General features: G+C 35.6%; 1 protein-coding gene across 10 annotated transcripts in view; it reads left to right on the top strand.

The window, feature by feature from the left end:
- Positions 1 to 12724, top strand: part of DTNA (dystrobrevin, alpha) — a 401960-nt gene that overhangs the window by 211496 nt on the left and 177740 nt on the right. The window lies entirely within an intron of this gene.

Genomic DNA, 12724 nt, shown 5'->3' with positions numbered 1-12724 from the left:
CCTCCGGTTTCAGCTGTTTTTAATTTGAAAGTCTAAGATGTTGTGAAATGTTATAGTTTGATGGTAGTGTGTGTGGGGGGGGAGTGTGTGTGTGTGTGAAGTCAAAGAAAGAAAACTGCAAAGGAAGTAATAAGAATGCAATAACTGGTATCTTCACATCAATGTAGACCTGAATAAAGTGTTTTCTTGTTTTGTTTTTTGAAAATGGTCCGCTTTTCTTACCGGATACCTTATTAGTGGCATTCGTCCAAAGCTACTTGTCTCTTCTACTAAATTAATCAGTAGGATAAACTTTTCCAGCATGTTATTTAGTGTGCTTATTGTATGTGAGCTTTTGTTTTTCTTCCTTTCATCATATTATTGCCAGCCTCATCTAACATGTATAGTCCGGTTTTATCTATATTTTTTAAAACATCTATTATTTCTATTAGCATTCTAATCTTTTAGGCATTGTGGCTGTGTGTGTGTTACAGGGTTTAAAAAAGAAGTAAATACAACATGGGTGAGTGTAAAATGAACTCTTTTGCTTAGAGGCAGGTAGAGACTGAATGTAAACAATTCAATGTGGCTGTGTGGAGCATCAATTCCCAGAGCGCAGACGCCTTCTCATGCATTGTTTACATATCACCCTGGCAGCTTGTTTCAAAATGGGAGGCTTTGGTACGCACAGAGCAAGTTAAAGAGAACAATTTCTTTAATAATAACTTATTTCGATTACTTGTTCATGGTCTCTACTTCCTCATAAGATATTAGGATTTACTCTAATTATAGCCAGGGGTTTACTTATGCAACTTTTTCCTTCCTCTTAGAACAAAGTTGTCTTAGCAGCTTTTAGAAATAAAACCTAACTAAATAGTAGCAAAGCCCTACTGTTATTCTAGTATATTGACTATCCACCTGAAAAAGTGCCGACATAGGAAAATCTTTTTGAAAAATACTTTCTTAGTGAACTAAAATCAATTATATGTCCTTAATTGGCACTAATTAGGATAAAAGCCAATAAATTATCCCAAGTTTGTTCATACAGCATGCTTTCTTACAAAAGGAAAACTTAGATTTTATTAAATGTATTTATGCTCTGTGATTTTCTTGCTATTTCCTTAGTCTCTCAAGTTTCCATATGTCCAAGCCATTTTCTAAGTTTAAGCAAGGAGTTCTAATCATTTTTCAAAAAAATTATTTGCCATGATTTCAAATAAAAACTGTTTCCATGATGACCGATATCAAAAGCATTATAATAGCACCTAACATTGTAAATGCTCATGCTTATATCTGAATTTATTCCTTTCTTTTTCCCTTTGTTGTTTGAGTACAAATGGGCTATGACCATATAGCTTTCATAAGCATAAGTTGTTGTTACTAGAGAATAGGGAGTTTCTAAAACTTAGTGAAAAATGGTACCTGGCAAACTATTTTAAAGTATGAAATTATTGAAACTGACAATATCTGAGGTAGAAAGTGTTATGTTTTATTAAAAGAAAAATAAAAGAGGGAAAGAAGAAGCAAGATAGAGACACACAGAGAGAAAAAAAAGAAATGAAAAGATAGACAAAAGGTAAAGATGAAAGTGTAAATGATCTCTTACCCAAGCGTTTTTCTTTCCCACCAGTACTGGAAAGGGTTAAATCTATATGTGTCAGAGAAGAGAGTAGTATGGATGAGAGAAATTACTAAAAAATATTTTTATTTCACTATTCCGTGTTTAAAATACATGATAAAGTATAGATAGTTCCTTTCTATTAATTAAAACGAAAAAAATTTCTATAGTGAGTTTGTCTCAGTCTTTGTAGTTATGGGCTACCAGCCAGCTTAGATATTAGAGCTACAAGTGTGTAAAAACCAATATGTGCCCAAATTTCTGTGATCTTTATTCATCTGACATTAGGCCATGTGTACACAAAAACTTCTGAAGTAATTTCAACTGAGAGATCACAAGATGGAAGATTCTTTTATAGTTGTTTTGGTATTTACATTCTTAAGAAGCAAAATTGACTTTTGATGTACTTGCTTTAAACTGTAAATTTTGTCAAGATGTTTTAATTGGGCCGGGCGCGGTGGCTCAAGCCTGTAATCCCAGCACTCTGGGAGGCCGAGACGGGCGGATCACGAAGTCAGGAGATCGAGACCATCCTGGCTAACACGGTGAAACCCCGTCTCCACTTAAAAAATACAAAAAATTAGCCGGGCGAGGTGGCGGGCGCCTGTAGTCCCAGCTATTCGGGAGGCTGAGGCAGGAGAATGGCGGGAACCCGGGAGACGGAGCTTGCAGTGAGCTGAGATCCGGCCACTGCACTCCAGCCCGGGCGACAGAGCGAGACTCCGTCTCAAAAAAAAAAAAAAAAAGATGTTTTAATTGTACAATGTTTGTTTCAACTCTTGTTTAAATTATGCTTTCTTGTTAATTTTGAATGATTTGTAGTGTTTGCTAACATTTAGCTTTAATCTCTAGAGCTGCCTAGAGTCATAGACCAATAGATAATTATCTGCAAACATTTACCTCTACTAAGGAGATAGATATTTAACAGTTTTCTAACATGTTAAAAAAGAACCATATTGAGTAAAACAGTATATAGCCTCTTCTAAAAAATTAATGATATTTAAACTCCAGGAAAATATTTCTAAAACTGATGAAGATCGAGCCAATGAATGATGACTCGATATCATCTAGATACTCCATTTTTAGGAGTAATTTTTTGACCTATGGTTTTATTAAGGTGAATTTTATTATTGACCACTATGTAATTTTTGATATGAAAAGAATTGGACTTTTTTTTAAGAATTCTAAGACTTTTCAAATGAAAATGAAAGTAATGGTACCATGATCATGATGATAATGATAATGACAATAGTGATTAATTTGGAGAATAAGATAGACTTAGAAAGCTCTTGCCTCTTTGTGTAGTAAAAGGCCAATGTTCTTAGAAGGAAAGTGGAAATTACTAATGGGTAGTATGATTCTCAGAAATCAACCCTCATATTTAATTAATTCTATTAATAGCATTTATAAGTCATTAGGAATAGAGGTGCTTGGTATGTTATTATCAGACTTTATTATAAAATATGTTGGCTTTGTTCAATAAGCAATAGAGGCTGTCATCAAAAATGATTAAATTTATCAAGAATTGTACAGTGTGTGGGTCGGTATCTGATAGGAAAAATGTAAACTCATTTCTAGGAAAGAACAATTCATTATATTTTTAGTATATAAAGGGGCAATCAACTGGTCTTCACGTCATGGTATTATTAGCTGGATATTTTAGAGTGGTATTATTATAATACTTCCCCACTCTCAAACACACATATTATGAAATGTTCAGTAGACACCATTTCAATATTTTAATTGTTTTTAAATTTTAAATTGTTTATTTTAAATAAACAACAATAGTTTATATCTGAAACCTGTTAATTTTGATTTGTTTGGTGGAATATTTATTCAGAAAAATTACTTAACTCTGCACACCCCTAACATGAAAGAAAATACTGGATGGGTTGGCAATTCCAGTACAAAATGTGGATTCATGAAAGTAGTGAAAGAAAATATAGAGTTTACAATAGAAAAGGATGACCTCAAAGACAAAAATCATAAAGGAATGATAATATGAAACTTTATTCCTTCTAGAATATGTTACATACAAAATTAAAAAGATAAATAGCAAATTAGAAGCAATATTTGCAACATATATGAAAGAGAAAAAGTGAATATCCATGTTATATAATGAGGTCTCATAAATCTGTAAGAAAAAGCACTTCCCTTATTATTTTAAAAATAGCTACAAATTAAACAAATGCCATTTTAATAATTAGCAACTATTTTTTAAAGGGGAAAGAAAAGGAGGAAGGGGGAGATAATGTCTGGTTTAGGAAAAGTCTGGAAAATGGGAACACATATATACTGCTATATGTATATGTATAGTATATTCTCCATATACATATAGCAGTGTACACTGGGTGCGGGTTGGGGGTTGATCAGGCTGGCAATGTGTAGCAAAGTCTTTAAAAATTTCATATCCTTGGACCCTACAGTTCTACTATGAGGAATATGTCCTAACAAAATAAATAGTCAAACATATTTACATGGTTTTTCATTGTTGTCATATTTATAAGTATAAACAATGACAGTCTGAAAAAGAAAATCCAAAAAATGTGAAAAATGCATGAGCTCATAGTTCCTCTCTAGAAGCTATAAAGCTGTACAAAGTCGGCCAGCCATCTTGGCTCACACCTGTTATCGCAGCACTTTGGGAGGCCAAGGCGGGTGGATCGCCTGAGATCAGGAGTTTGAGACTAGCCTGGCCAACATAGTGAAACCCCATCTGTACTAAAAATAAAAAAAATCAGGTGGGCATGGTGGCAGGCACCTGTAATCCCAGCTAGTTGGGAGGCCGAGGCAGGAGAATCACTTGAACCTGGGAGGTGGAGGTTGCAGTGAGCCGAGATTGCGTCATTGCACTCTGGCCTGGGCAGCAAGAGCGAAACTCCATCTCAACTAAAAAAAAAAAAAAAAAAAAAATCCTGCAAGAAGTCGTAGACATGGCTATAGGCTATATGCTGGTCTAACTGTTGACTTCCCAACTCTTTAGATGGAACATGTATAGGCAACATGGTGTAGAAAAAGAGTCTTGGCTTAAGAATTGGAATGCCTGAATCATGTTACTAACTAGCAGAGTTAATATAAGTACTCACATTTATGAGATTATTAAAATAATAATGTTAAAGAGTAGAAAAGTCTTTGAATCCCTTCACCCACCTATATGTGTTTGTCTTCACCACTGATTTGCAAATAAGAAGTCTCATATCAAGTGGGAGGTGTGCGTTTTTATAATTTCACTGAAATGCAATACCAAATGGTAAAATCTGGAATGCCTTGACTGTGAGAGAAAATAACAAAATATTTTAAATGGATATACATTCCAATTATTATTTTTTGAAATTTATTCTAAAGAACTTCCTACTCATAAGGATGGGCAGAGGATAACTGGGCTTGAATAACTAGGCCACACTACATTTAGATGTGGTGGAGAGGCAGAGCTCCAGAGCAGTGCTGTTCAAAATTCTGTGATGCTAGAAATGCTCTCTATCTGCATAGTCCAATATAGGAACTACTACTATATGTGGCTACATATGGCTATTAAGCACTTGAAAGGTAGCTAGTGTGACTGATGAAACAGATTTCAAATTTTATTTAATGCTAAGTAATTGAAATAGCCATGTGTGTCTAGTGCTATCTTATTAGACAGTGACACTCTAGAGTTAAGCACAACAAATAGGGTCTTTTATTTAATGTCGGAGGTTAATTTAAAGCACCTCTGATAAATTAGGATGATATAGATAGGACAAGAAGGTGAGTATTCTTTGTGAAATTTCCCTTTTCTCTACAGAAATACAAATCAATGAAATCCTTTGATTCTAGTGAATGCAAGTCCACGATTTTCCAGAGAAGTGTTGGTCTCAAGTAGTCTGTAGTTTTGTTTGCTTAAGAATTTTAATGCTCATTCATTTTCTCATTTATTTTTTTAAAAATCCTCATACTGAATATATTTGTGTTAGACACTGACATTGAAAAGATAGTAGTAGTGCAGAGTTCCTTGATTCAGGAAATCCTTGGAATATCCTTAGGAGTAAATGGTGCAGAGCAGATATTACAGAGGAGGGGAGAGAAAATGCTGTGTGGAGAAGGAAACACTAAGATAAACCTTAAAGAAATAGCCAGCGTTCAATAGGAGGCTAGGGAAAGGAGGATCTTGAGAAACCAAACAGTGTGGAAAAACCAGGGAGAGATGAGAATCAGAAATGTCTGGAAATGTAACAATGGCAGCAGCACAGAAAATAGACTAGTGTGTAGACAGAAATGAGTCCAGAAGTTAATGTTACAATTCAGAACAAGAATGAGGGAGGTTCTGAGCTAAGGCAATGAAAGTAGAATTTAAAAACAGTAGACTTGAGAGGTGTTTTGTCTGTTGTTTCCTCTTTACAATGAGTCAGGAAGAGAACATCTGATTTGTCTTTTAAGCCCGCTTGAAAATTATCAATTACTGCATACAATGCTAGAGCAAGGTTTTTGTGGCCAAGGAAACTGAGCATATCTTACAGTATGCAAGTTTTTCAAACAGGACCAACTTACATAAATCATCCTCTTGGAAGCAGGTGCAACTACATCATCTATGTAGTTGAAATGTATGGCACATGACAATATTGTTTAGGGATGAATGTAACTGAGGTGGATGGAAACCTAATATTTATGAGACTTCCTCTTTCATTAAAATCTTAACATTCTTTGATTTTGACAAATAGTGTTTTTATTTCTTCCAAAAATACAAGAATTTTAAAAGTATATAGTTAGGCACCATTTAGAAAGGTCAAAAAAGCAATCTTCTAGTTGAATTTATGATTTGGTTACATTACTATTCTCCAGTCTTTACCCCATTTTGATGGATTTTTTTTCTCTTGGCAGTATATCCAGGTTCATTTATAGGTTGAAAGACCATAGAAGCTGTTATTCCAGCATCAAAGTCCCCACTGTTTTCCAGTAAGAAGTTAGGTTTGATTTCTTCCAAAACCTTATGATCACTGCAGTCAAAAAAAGAAGGGTGGAAAAATGCAGAAAATGGTGGAAGAGGTGGAGTATGGTCTTGGTCATAAAGAACTGAAAGGAGAAAAGTATTAATGAAGAGTGTGGGCATTAGTCTGACTGTAAGGAGGACTTTGGCAGTAACTACAAGCCAGAGTGAGTGAGGAAAGAATAGCAGCCATTTGGGCAATGTGCTGACCATGTAGTTAGTTTCCATGTGTGGCGTGATAGTAGGAAACCCAAACATACAGCGGAACAGAGAGGAGGACATCATGTGAGAGCTCCATGAGTTCTCGGATTGAATAACATAGAAGACTTTCTAAGTGCCAGATACTGTTATAAGTACTCTTTGTTTAACCTATTTAAGGTAATTAACCCTTTTTATTTGGAGAACAGTCATAGCACATGGAAATCACTGAAGAAATACAAGTAGTGGTGGGATGCAGTGGCTCACGTCTGTAATCCCAGTACTTTGGGAGGCAGAGGTGGGTGGATCACCTGAGGTCAGGAGTTCAAGACCAGTCTGGCGCCAACATGGCGAAACCCCGTCTCTACTAAAAATACAAAAACAAAACAAAACAAAACCTAGCCAGGCATGGTGGCATCAGTCTGCAGTCCCAGCTACTTAGGAGGCCAAGGCAGGAAAATCGCTTGAACCAGGGAGGTGAAGGTTGCAGTGACTCGATATCATGCCACTGCACTCCAGCCTGGGCAACAGAGTGAGACTCCGTCTCAAAAAATTAAAAAAAAAAAAAAAGTAGTTATTATCTCTCCATTAATCCTCACAACAACCCCATGAGCAGGGTACTTTTACCATCTTTATTATACAGATGAGGAAATTAAGGCCCGAGGGCCTTAATTTACTTAATTACTTAAATTTGGGGGTTAAGTAATCCCCCAAAGAGCATACAGTTAATCAGAGAGAGCTATATTTAATGAGCTCAACTAATACACCATCCTGCCTACTCTTAATCTATGTTAATTTTATAATGTGTGCAGAGATGATACTTGTAACGTGCTCACAAAGTGCCTGACATATAGTAAACCTGCAAAAGTGTTAGCAATTATCATTATGTAATAAGATTTAGAAGACTTTCCGGTATTGATATCATTCTACACCGACACTGCTCAGAAATAGTAACAAGATGTTTAGGGCAGCTCTGGATTTTTCTTATGTAAAGTGTGAAGAAAGCTTTGTTTAGGAGCATGCCCTTATAAATTGGATAAACTTTTCTTCTACCCAAATACTATCAATCAGTTTGACTGGCACAGTTGAAGTTTTTACCTCAAAGAATGGGCCTCATTGAAATGTTCTATATACTCATCTACATGGCTCTAACCTTCTGACAGAGAATGACTGCTGCTAATGGTACTAATGAGAGCAAATGAAATTCCCTTCCAAGCTTAGTATTTGAATAATATGTCAATTTGTTCATTGCCGTCTTACTAGGAATTAAATGCCCTGACATTTTTATAACCTAAGGGAGCTAGTACAAGGTTGGCAGCCAGAAAAGGGAATCAGGCCAGAGGCTGGCCAAGGCATAGTCATGAGGGGTTGGAAGGATAACAAAGTCAAAGTCAAGCAGGTGGATCCAGGCAGAACCCAACCAGACTCTAGAACAAAGTTAGGTTCAAAGTTGGATTCTTATCTCCTTTCCCTATAATGTGGGCTGGTAGGGGTGGGTTGGTTGTCATCCTCTGTACAAAAAGAATTTTATGGAAAATTGGCTAGCTCTGAAATCTAACTGAAATAAGAAAGTCCATAAAAGCAGAATTAAAGATACTTAAACATTATAGATACAGGCAATGCAAGAACAATGCTTCTGTTGTACTGGATTTCCAGCAGGGAATGATGCTGTTTGGGTTAAGACACAGGTGAGGCAGAGGAGCTTTGAGGATACCATGGCTCAGGAAGGAAGAAATGTGAGAAAGCTAGAGAGGTACAGGAGACTGCAGAGGAGAAGGGAAAGGCAAAATCTGGATTCTGAGTAATCAGAAGTTGTCATCTACTTTGTTGACTCCTATAGTTCCCTTTGTCTTCATCTGTGAATTGCACTGGGCAAGTGTGCCAGGCCAATCACCCAATAAGAGGACAAGGAAGAGAGAATGGAAGGATCAGCAGACTGTCACCACTCTGCGTCTGGGGTGTGGGAGCTGGGGATGTGGGGTGGGGAATCTCTCTCTAGAGGTTTGTTCTCTGCTATGCTACTTCCATCTGTGACGGCTTTTTCTCCATGAGCTTAAATGGTGATGGTTTTCTTCCCACTATTAGGGAATATGTTGATAATGTTAGTGATTCATAGAGTCTCTGAAATAATCTCTGCAAATGTTATGTGTAGTTGATTATCTGGAGAAGTAACAAGCTTTTATCAACCATAATAACTAAATTTGTGTGGTGATTTACTGTTTGCAAAATATTCAATTATGTTATATTTGAATCTCCCACAATCCTAGGAGGTAGATGACACCATCAATTCCTTTATAAAGATGAAGGAAATCAAGCTCAATTACTTTGCTAGAGGCACTGGGTTTGATAGCAAAGCACAAATTTTAATTTACTCGTTTACTGATGCATGCTGCTTCATTCAACACCTTTTCATCTTTAAAAGTAAAAATTGTCTCAGTGATAGCTATTTACCTTTAGAAAATTGCTATTACAAATAAAGAACTCTTAAATTTACTCAGATTGTTCAGATGAAATCCTCCCTTTAAACATACTTTCAAGGTAGTTTATGTACACAGTAGGTATTTAATAAGTGTTAACTGCTTGATTATTGTCTCTTTGTACTCCTCCAAAGTAATCATTCTGATTCTCACACATTGAATTAAAAGGTTGTTTATTTGGAGTAGAAGGGAATACTCTGTAATTACAATTCCTAACATGGGAAACTAATTAAAAAAAAAAAAGTGACACAGCTCTTTTTAACTTAAGAAAATTATCTAACCTCTAACATATAAATGAGTAGACTTAAAATAACTGGACAAAGCCAGAAGGCGACAAGGCAGACATCATATACTTAGGCAAAACCAATCAAAGGAAATTATCATCAGCCCCAGAACTACTCTGCTTCTCATATCCATGCAATGCCCAAACAATATACAATTTTATCTTGCCTATGAAATTCCCAGGAATATTCCTAGGTATGTGTTTGTCTTTGTATCACACACTGTCTGTATTCTTCAAAACCTTCCCTTACCCGACGTTGCCCTTGAATGTAGCTATTTTCCTTGCCTATTGGAGACATCAAAAATGCTCTTCCCCTGGCTAATTCTCTGTGAGAACCAGTGATTAAAGTCTGGGCAGGAGAAAAGAAGGTGGGGCATATAATTGTCAGTAATAGGGTTTTCCGGTTTGGCTAAAGTGAAGCTCCTTACTTCAGCTAGTATTGCAGCTATTTGGGCTCCCCTTTCCTTATACTCCTTCCTAAAATGTTAAAAACAAAAAAATCCAAATTGCAACATTTATTACCTTTTTCATTTAAAATGGTATTAAAATAATCCTTTGGGTTTAAATATTCTCTTCTGATAGTAACGCTAAGATCTGAGATTCTTTTGATTAGGGTTAAGGTTAGGCAGGAAAGGAATATTAAAGAAGAATGTCACTTACCAACTATTAAATATACTATAAGCTATAATCACAATTAAGTTGAACTATAATTTAAAAGGGTGTTAATACAGACAAACCCTGGATTATAAACAAATACTTGCATAGGTATCAATATGCTAGAGGAGGTTGTGCATAGCAATGGGACAGATTATTATTATTAGGCAGTAAAATACTATTGGGAAGGAAAATATTTTCATTCATACTACAAAATGAATTCCAGGTAAATTAGAGTTAAATGCTTACGATAAATCAAATTATAAGGATTAATAGAAAATATAGAGAGATTTTAAAAGAGCTTTAATGAATTAAACAATTTAAATTGTACAAATTAATAGGTTTTGACATATGTATACACACACACACACACACACACACACCCTAAGCCATCTTTAGAATCAAGATGGTGAACATATCCATCATCACCAAAAATTTCCTCAAGCTCCTTGGTGATGCCTCCCACCTGTCCCTCCCCCATCCCAAGCAACCACAAATGAATTTCCAGTCACTATAGATTCGTTTGCATTTTCTAGAGTTTATGTAAATTGAATCAGACAGTACATACATTTTTGGTTTATTTCACTCAGTGTATTTATTTTGTGACTCATCCACGTTGTGTGTATCAACAATATGTTCATCTTTATTTATTTATTATTTATCCATTCATCTTTGATGAACATTGAGGTTCTTTCTGGTTTTTGACTATTACAAATAAAACCACTATAAACATTCATGTGAAAATCTTTAAACAGATACATATTTTCTTTCCTTTTGAGTAAATGCCTATGGGAATTTTAAATGATCCATGAAAGAAAAAGGACTTTATAAATATAAGGATTAAAAGTTCACCATGGAAAATATTATATTTGACAACATTAACATTTTAAATTACTGCAACTCAAAAAAAAAAAAATGTTCTTAACCAAACTTCAGGTTAAAAGATAGTCAAATAAACTATATAAGTAATAGCTAACAATGATAAGAACTTGCCTTAAGCAAAGCATTGGCAGCTCTGTCTTATCTATCAGTTGATCTTCGTGCCACATCCTGTGTACTTAACCACTGCTCAGTGCTGCCCCCCTGTGTGGAGAAGGAGTATATATTATATATAGACGGTGTATTTGTCAAAAAAAGTTTAATATCCAATCGTAGGAAATTATGGGAAACATAATAGAAATAATTTATATATTGTATGTCTCTGAAATACATATGTGAGATGATATGTCGATAACCTAAATATAATTTGTGCAAAATATGTAGGAGAATACAAAGGCAATAAAATAGGCAAGGGACATAAGATGTTCACAAGTAAAAAATGTAAAAATAGGGCCGGGCGCGGTGGCTCAGGCCTGTAATCCCAGCAATTTGGGAGACCGAGGCAGGTATATCACCTGATGTCAGGAGTTTGAGACCAGCCTGGCCAACATAGCAAAACCCCGTCTCTACGAAAAATACAAAAATTAGCCGGGCGTGGTGGCGGGTGCCTGTAATCCCAGCTACTCAAGAGGCTGAGACAGGAGAATTGCTTGAACCCGGGAGAAGGAGGTTGCAGTGAGCCGAGATCGTGCCACTCCACTCCAGCCTGGGCAACAAGAGTGAGACTCTGTCTCAAAAAAAAGAAAAGAAAAGAAAGAAAGAAAAAAAAAATTAGATGAAAAATATTAAACTTCACTCTTAGTCAAATACATTAAAAATAAAATCAAACTGTGACACCTATCAAATGAATGAATATTTTTAGATATGTCATTATTGGTTTTTATTGCTTTATTTTAATAGTGGTAATATGTAATGTTAGTGAAGTTGAAAGCCATTCTCACACTTTATTGGTGGTGAAATACAAATTAATACAATCATTCTGGAAAGCAATTTGGCATATCAGTATGTATAAATGACTTGACAATAATTATGCCCTTTGATAAAAGATTTTATTTTTGAAATCACCTGAAGCAATAACCTTAAATAGATATAAAGAGTTATGTACAGAATGTCTTTTATAGTGTGACATAATGTCTTATAACAGGAAAATGAATAGCTAAAGTCATTTCATAGCTAAAAAATCCTATGCACCTACTAAAGAGGTCTTTACTAAGCATTATCATAAACTATTGGTAGAAGTGAGAATTACAACAAATTTATTGAAGAGCAGTGTGATAATTTTTAATTTTTTTTAATTTATAAAGAAAATAGATATATTTGGCTCACAGTTCTGCAGGTTGTACACAAAGCATAATGCCAGCATCTGCTCCTGGCAAGGGCCTCAGGAAGTTTGTAATCATGGTACAAGGTGAAAGGGAAATAGCATGTCACATGGCAAGAGATGGGAGAGGTGGCAGGCTCTTTTAAACCAGCTCTTGGTATGAACTGAACAGTGAGAACTCTCTCATTACAGTGAAGACAACACCACGCCATTCATGAGAGATCTATCCCTAAACACTTCCCACTGGCCCCACCTCCAACATTGGAGGTCACATTTTAGCATAAGATTTAGAGGAGCCAGATCCTCGGCAAAAAGAACAAAGCTGGAGGCATCACGCTACCTGACTTCAAACTAT

Source organism: Colobus angolensis, unplaced genomic scaffold, assembly GCF_000951035.1.
Source record: "Colobus angolensis palliatus isolate OR3802 unplaced genomic scaffold, Cang.pa_1.0 Scaffold220, whole genome shotgun sequence".
NCBI classification, from domain to species: domain Eukaryota; kingdom Metazoa; phylum Chordata; class Mammalia; order Primates; family Cercopithecidae; genus Colobus; species Colobus angolensis.
The sequence above is the reverse complement of the archived record's forward strand: the minus strand, read 5'-3'. Positions and strand labels throughout refer to the sequence as shown.